A 7,744-nucleotide genomic window follows, 5' to 3' on the forward strand; every position below is an offset into this window, starting at 1 on the left:
GTGGGGTCGGCTTTTGCAAATGATCTAAATCTTTGCCAGAGGCCGAGGATTAAATCGATGGGGAAGCAAGGAGCCCAGAGGTATTAATGGAAAAAAAATCAGAGGCGCCACCGAAACTCCTCCCGCTCTGACTGACTGACTGAGTGAGTGTGTCTTTACGTGTGTGGCTTCAACGCGCTCCTGCAAGCGCCCCGCCCCGATCCCACTCCTCCTCACCTCGCTCGCCTCTTCCATGCAATCCCTCCCCCACCTCCTCGGCAATCTGAACTTTTTCTGCCGCGTTGCTGCCCCCCCCTCTACCCCCTCCCTCCTGCGCCGACAGCCCCCAAGCGCCGGCTGCAAGTTAAACTTCCTCGCCCGTTGGTCAAAGCCCTTCCGGCAGCCGGGGAGTGCAATAACGTGCTCCCAAAGTCTCAGGTTACTTGTTTAGCCTTTTTTTTCTGGCTGTTCTCTTGTTTTTATGGCTCGAAGACCAATCCTGCTCAGCGGGAATATGAAAAACCACACACACACACACACAAAGAGGTAACCGATCCAATCGTGTCCCAAATCCACAGCGCCACCTCCACTTCCCCCTCATTTACTCGACCCTGGTTTAATTTTACCAGGAATTTATCTGCCAATCGCTGCGAGAACAGACATGACTCGCTCGGTCCCAGTGATGGGACTATTCGAACAGAGAGGGGGTGTCCGCCGAATCACCAAGTCTCCGCTACAGGGCTTTTTCTTCGCACTGAAAGGAAACGGCGCGTTGCGTTTCTGTTCGTGGAGAGAGACTGAATGATTGTGTAAATGCTTCACTGCATACCTGAAAGGAAGATATCTTCCCCTCCTGCAACCCGGCGCGCACCTCTATTTACATAGCTGAATGATGCCTATTAAGTATTGTAAACCAGTTGTTCGTGTGTGTTTTGTAGGGAAAATGTAACAAATGGAAATCGTTCTTTAAAGACAACGGAGAGAAGAAAAGTGGGTGATATATTCACTTGGTGTAACAATTCTAAACAAAGGGCAAATGGGAAGTGTGTAGGAAGGAACTGTAGATGCTGGGTTTTTTTTTACACCGAAGATAGACACAAAATGCTGGAGTAACTCAGCGGGACAGACAGCAACTCTGGGAGAAAGAATGGGTGATGTTTCGGGTCGAGACTCTTCTTCAGACTGAATAAGCCTGCCCCGCTGAGATACTCCAACATTGTGTGTTTAAATAGGAAAAATGTTCCCAAAAGGCCAATGAAACCCCCATCGCCTTTCATAAACAGCATGGGTCGTGAGCAGCGCCGAGCTTGTTACTTTGAAAATATGGGATTTTGTTTATACATTTCCGGAATATCACTTCCTCTTCAAACATTTGCTTTAAAAAAAATAGTTGGAGCGGATACTTGATCCTCAAGTTAATCGATTGCAGATGCCCGCAACAGATCGGGCTGCATATACAATGTATTAGTCCGTGGGACGAATGGATAGGCGACGTTTGAGATTGGGACCCTTCTTCAGACCAGCATCTGAAGAAATGTTCCCGGCCCGAAACGTCGCCTGTCCATCCCCCCACAGTTGCTGCCTGACCCGCTGAATTACTCCAGCACTTTGTGTTTTGATCAATGTTCCGGCATCTGCATTTTCAAGTGTCTCCGATGTATCAATCGGTGGTCTGTTTGCCCGTTATCCCATGTCAGGATATAGGAACTCTTCTGGAAAACGGCATGGGTTTCAACTAACCACTCTCCAGCCACCCCCTTTTACACGCGGTTCTCGATAGGATATGTAAACGTCTGGCCTAAATTGCTGAGTCGCTTTTTGAATCGCGCGATGGAATACCATTTTAAATGCCCCCACCCCCTTTCACAACTCTAAAGTATAAAAGTCTGCCAATACAGTCTGTTTGCGTGTGTTCTGGGTCGCTTGGAACAGAAGAAATTAGGACATTTCTGAAGAAATAACAGATTAGCCTTAAAGCCAAACATATTGTCAGGGTCGTGATTTGTTTGAAAATGCATTGGGCGTGAGTATTTACCTGACAGCCGAGATACAGTGAAAATGGGAAATATTTTGGTGGCAGTAAAACTTACCGAGCTGGGGTTGTCAAATAGAAAGTCAGAGCTTTACACAAACGTAGAAAACACATAATAATAATAATAATAATTAGATATGCTTTTCGTCCTCTCCTTGAAACTATGTTATCAAATTCAGATATCTGTTGCAGGTGAGGGGACTGGATCGTTTGTACAACATACCGTATCTTTTGTACGTTTCATGCCACTAACACCACTGCACGCTTTCTTACAATGTTTTGCATAAATCAGGAGAGGTATAGGTCAGTCTCTTGCCCAGAGTAGGGGAATCGAGGTCCAGAGGACATACAGTAGGTTGAAAGTGAAGCGGGAAAGATATAATGGGAAATTGAGCGGTAACTTTTCCCACACGAAGGGTGGTGGGTGTAAGGAATGAGTTGCCAGAGGAGGTAGTTGAAGCAGGGACTATTGTAACGTTTAAGAAACAGACAGGTACACGGATAGAGGAGGATGTCTGAGGAATCGGGGAGAGGGAGATATACAGAGTTACACGGATAGGACAGGTTTGGATGGATATTGGTCGGTGTGGGCAAATTGAGCCGAAGAGCCTCTTTCCACCCTGCATTACTATTTTAAACTACCGTCTTATCCAGTTTCCCCTCAACCTCCCCCTCCCCTCTCCCGCTCTGCTTCTACTCAATTAAATTATCTGAGCTGCGGAGAGGTTTGGCGACGCCGGGTACTTTGCCAGCCTGCAATTATTGTCCTGAGTCCAAGCAGAAATGTGTAGGGTTGAGATTTACAACCACCCGGATAGGTGAGAGCGGACCCAGGTGCATTGTTCAGGTGACACAAGAAAATGCAGGTGCTGGAATCTTGATCAAAACCCAGAGTGTTGGAGGAACTCAGCAGCGGGTCAGGCAGTTACTGTGGAACGAATGGACGGGCGATGTCTCGCTTCTTTAAAGTTCTTTTTCATTAAAGCGTTGTGGCTGCATTCCACATGTTGCAAATTCGTCAGATTAAGTTTTTACTGGAGGGACCCGTCAATGATGCACGCTTCATCTCTCGTTACGTAAATTCGTCTTCAAATTGAAAACCCGTGGACTTTGGTGGAGAGCCTAAAAGAAAACCGAGAACTCCGACGAAGTTTGGTTTATAGGCTGGAAGGAAGTCTTTACTATGTCTCCGCGGGCCGGTTTTGGCAACGAGAAACAAAAATCTGAAATTAGGTATATATAGAGAAGTTCGGAAAGAGGGCGCATAAATAATTTGATACGGGTATTGGAAATCATGTATCGTTTTGATAAAATAAACAGAGAAATAGACTAGACGTGCAGATGTGTCAATAAACGAAATAAGTCGTTTTCAGTTAACAGTTAAGGGAATCAGAAGCAGAAGCAACGTGAGGATGTGTTATAATATACGCGCACACACACAAAATATTTCAGCACACACACACACGCAGAAACAGAAACAGTATGGAAACAGGGCCTTCGGCTCAACTTGCCCACAACGGTCAACATGTCCCACGGTCAACTAGTCCCACTTGCCTGCGCTTGGTCCATATCCCTCTTAACCTGTCCTATCCATCTACCTGTCTAACTGTAGGAAAGAACTGCAGATGCTGGTTTTAAACCGAAGATAGACGCAAAATGCTGGAGTAACTCAGCGGGACATCGGAGATGCTGCCTGTCCCGCTGAATTACTCCAGCATTTTGTGTCTATCTTCAGCACAGGAACAGGCCCCTCAACGTCCGCACCGGAAAAGATGCCACGTTAAACTCTTGAAAAATGCAAGATTGGGCCCATTGCGTCCTTCTGCTCACCCACTTCACTATTCCATGACTCACAGCTGGAGGTATAGAAATAGTTGCTGCAGGAAGTCCACTGAAGAACGGGGCTTTCTTTGAAATGGAATGAAGACAAAAGGTCCCCCTAGAGGCGGTGTTCGCTCTTTGTGGGATTAGATGAGCGAGGCGGCCTCTCACTCACTGTCCCGAACTCGCACAACACCGACATCCAACAGCCAGAAATGATTGATAAATTACCAAGTTACTCGAGAGACTCCACTTTCAAGATTTCACACTTGTCTATGAATAACAACGAACTTTTCCAAAGGCTATGTTAAAAGGCTTATCCTGCTTCATGTCTAAGCCATTGAGGCAATAAGACATCCAACATACAGCGCGCAAACAGGCCCTTCGGCCCACCGAGTCCGCACCGACCAGCGATCCCCGCACATTAACATTATCCCACACACACTAGGGACAATTTACAATTTTACCAAGCCCTTTAACCTGCAAACAGGCACGTCTTTGGGGGAAACCGAAGACCTCTGAGAAAACCCACATAGGTCACAGGGAGAATGTACAAACTCCCGTACAGACAGCACCCGTTGTCAGGATCGAACCCGGGTCTCTAGTGGCTCTTCCGCTACGCCATCGTGCCGCCCAAACAAAACACACAGTTTTGTTCACACACGTGTTCATAAAACAATTGCACTTGCTCAACCTCGACCTTAAAAATATTAATTGCCTTGGCCTCCACAGCCTTCTGTGGCAATGAATTCCACAGATTCACCACCCTCTGACTAACGAAATTCCTCCTCACCTCCTTTCAAAAGGTAGGTATTTTTATTCTGTGGCTATGGCCTCTGGTCCTAGACTTTCCCACAGGTAGAAACATCATCTCCAAATTCACTCTATCCAGGCCACACAAAAGTACTCATACGTCGAGTAGGCTTTTGGTCTGTTGCATAATAGAATACTTTGCGGCAGAATGTCAAAGATGAGAACATTAGATTGTTTAGAGGGAATTTAAATGCAAATCTGTAGGGAGAAAGGCGTGATGGAGACCATTATAGCCTTCAGAAGGCATGTAAGTGATAACATGTTAAAGTTATGTTCCTAAAGAGCGAAGCAAGGCTTCTGAGGAGGAAAAATATTCAAAGAAAAAAGTAAAACAAACTGCTTTGACAACAGAGAGAAATGTATTTAGTTGATGTTCAAAAAGAAATACGTCCAGTATCCTTCCTACACTTCATTGGAAGAATGCGTTGTTTAAGATCATAAATCTTGGCTGGAGTTGCTCAGTTATCAATAATAAGATGACAGATCCAGAGTTGTGTCTGATTTGCACATTTTTCAAGTCTATCAACTTGTTTGCTGATTTTAATACTAATCTGTAAAGGATAGGCACAGCTACTGCTGAGATACTTTCAGATGGCAGTTTGTCAACAAAAAGTAAGATGAAAAAAATGAAAGATTTATTTGGCAGCATTTTAATAATATCACATTTATTAAGTTATAGTGAAAGTGTAGTCAACAGTGAAAGGCCTGGATAGAGTGAATGTGGAGAGGATGTTTTTACTAGTGGGAAAGTCTAATGACCAGAGTTTGCAGCGTCATAATAAAAGTACGTATCTTTAGAACGGAGATGAGGAGGAATATCTTTAGTCAGAGGGTGGTGAATCTGTGGAATTCACTGCCACAGACAGCTGTGGAGGCCAAATCAATGGATATTTTTAAGGCCGAGATTGACAGATTCTTGATTAGCGTGGGTGTCAGGGGTTATGGCGAGAAGGCAGGGGAATGGGATTGAGAGAGAAAGATAGACCAGCCATGATTGAATGGCGGAGTAGATGTTGGGCCGAATGGCTTAATTCTGCTCTTGAAACTTATGAACTTATTTAATCCTAGAGGTCCTGCATTCTGCACATATCTACCCACATTGAAAGACTATCTGAGGACATTTCTGACCATCTTGGTGAAATATAACCTTACATTGCCTCGATAATTCTCATAACTGCCCAACAGAATCAGCAAACTCCTATTCTGCCTAATCAGACGAGTTTCTATTCATGATAGACACAACATGCTCGAGTGACTCATCGGGACAGGCAGCATCACTGGATAGATGAAATGGGTGACCTTTCGGGTCGAGACCCTTCTTCAGACTGAGTCAGGTGAGGGGGAGACATAGAGACAAGGAAGGGTAGGGTGGAAAACGTGACATCAAAAGCGATGCAGATCAAGGAAAATGTAAAATAGATCATTGTTAGCTAGGAGAAGGTGACAACAAAGTGTACAGAGATAACATGTAATTGGGACAGTGAAACTGGTCAGAGAACTGGGAAGGGGGAGGAATGGAGAGAGAGAGAAAGCAAAGGGTTACTTGGTTAGAGGTCAATATTCATACCGCTGGGTCGTAAGCTGCTCAAACTGCACTAATTTGCACTGGGCCTCACTCTGACAATGGAAGAGGCCCAGGATGGAAAAGTTGGTGTGGAAATGGGAGGGTGAATTAAAGTGTTGAGCAACCGATAGGTAGGTGTAGGCAGACGGAGCAGAGGTGTTCAGCGAAACGATCGCTGAGCCTGCGCTTGGTATTGCCGATGTATAGGAGTCCACACCTGGAACAGTTGATGGCAATTCATGGCAGTGCTTCTGAGCTCCATTCATGCTTGTCATTCATTGCCATTAAATCACCTTCAATGGGAAGATCTTGACTATCTTGCAACAATGTGAAGCAGATGATAGTGAATTGTCAGCCCATTTTATATATTTCATATTTATTATCTCCACTGTAGCCAAATTAGTTAGCAAAATTTACTATTAACAGATTAGGAAATCTGAAAATAAGCTGTAAGTAGAAGGTTGTCTAACAACATGCTTTGGAATTAGCTCAAATGGTAGAACTCGGTTAGCATGCAAGAGGTAGCAGGATCGATACTCACATTTGTCATTAGGGGCGGAACAGTGCCAGAAACTTAGCTTTGATCCTGAACTTAGGATCTCTCTGTGTACGTTCTCTTCCTTCGGCATTTCTGGTTTCCTCCCACATCCCAGGTTTGTAGGTTAATTTGCTACTGTTAATTACCTGGATGTGTAAGGAGTGGATGTGAAAGTGGGATAACATAGTGGTAGTGTGAATGGGTGATTGATGATCAGCATGGACTCAGTGGGACAAACAACGTCTTTCCATGTGCGTCTTTCAAAAAATGCAATCAAAAGGTGATAAAAAGCAATGGTTAATGAGTAGTTACAATTGATTGAAGGTAAAAGCGAGAGAAAAAAATTCACAGATATGTGCCAATGGTATACACTCGAAAGACAAGTCAAATTTCTAGTCCTTCTTAAATAGGCAAATTACCCTGCTGGACTCCGTGGGAGTTATGGTCATAAGGTCATACGTGATAGGAGCAGAATTAGGCCATTCGGCCCATCAAGTCTGCTCCGCTATTTAATCATGGCTGATCTATCGCTCCCTCCAAACCACATTCTGCTGCCTTCTCCCCATAATTCCTGACACTCGTACTAATCAAGAATCTATCTATCTCTGCCTTAAAAATATCCATTGACCTGGCCTCCACAATCTTCTGTGGCAAAGAATTCCACAGATTCACCTCCCTTTGACTAAACAAATTCCTTCTCATCTCTGAGGCTATGACCAGTAGTCCTAGAATCTCCCACTAATTAAAACATCCTCTCCACATCCACTCTATCCAAGCCTTTCATTATTCGTTAAGGTGTCAGTTAAGGTAACACCATTTTTATCCCAAAATAGAGAAATAAATAAACTAACTGACTGTAGGCCACGCCCTACGCGGACCAACTGGCGAGAGTATTCACAGGCAAATCTCTCCCAACTCAGTTTTAAGGTACCCTCCTGCTTCAGGGAGACCATTATCATCCCGATGCCAAAGAAAAGCAAGACCTCATGCCTTATGT

Source organism: Leucoraja erinacea, chromosome 5 (genome assembly GCF_028641065.1).
Source record: "Leucoraja erinacea ecotype New England chromosome 5, Leri_hhj_1, whole genome shotgun sequence".
In the NCBI taxonomy this organism is placed as follows: Eukaryota; Metazoa; Chordata; class Chondrichthyes; order Rajiformes; family Rajidae; genus Leucoraja; species Leucoraja erinaceus.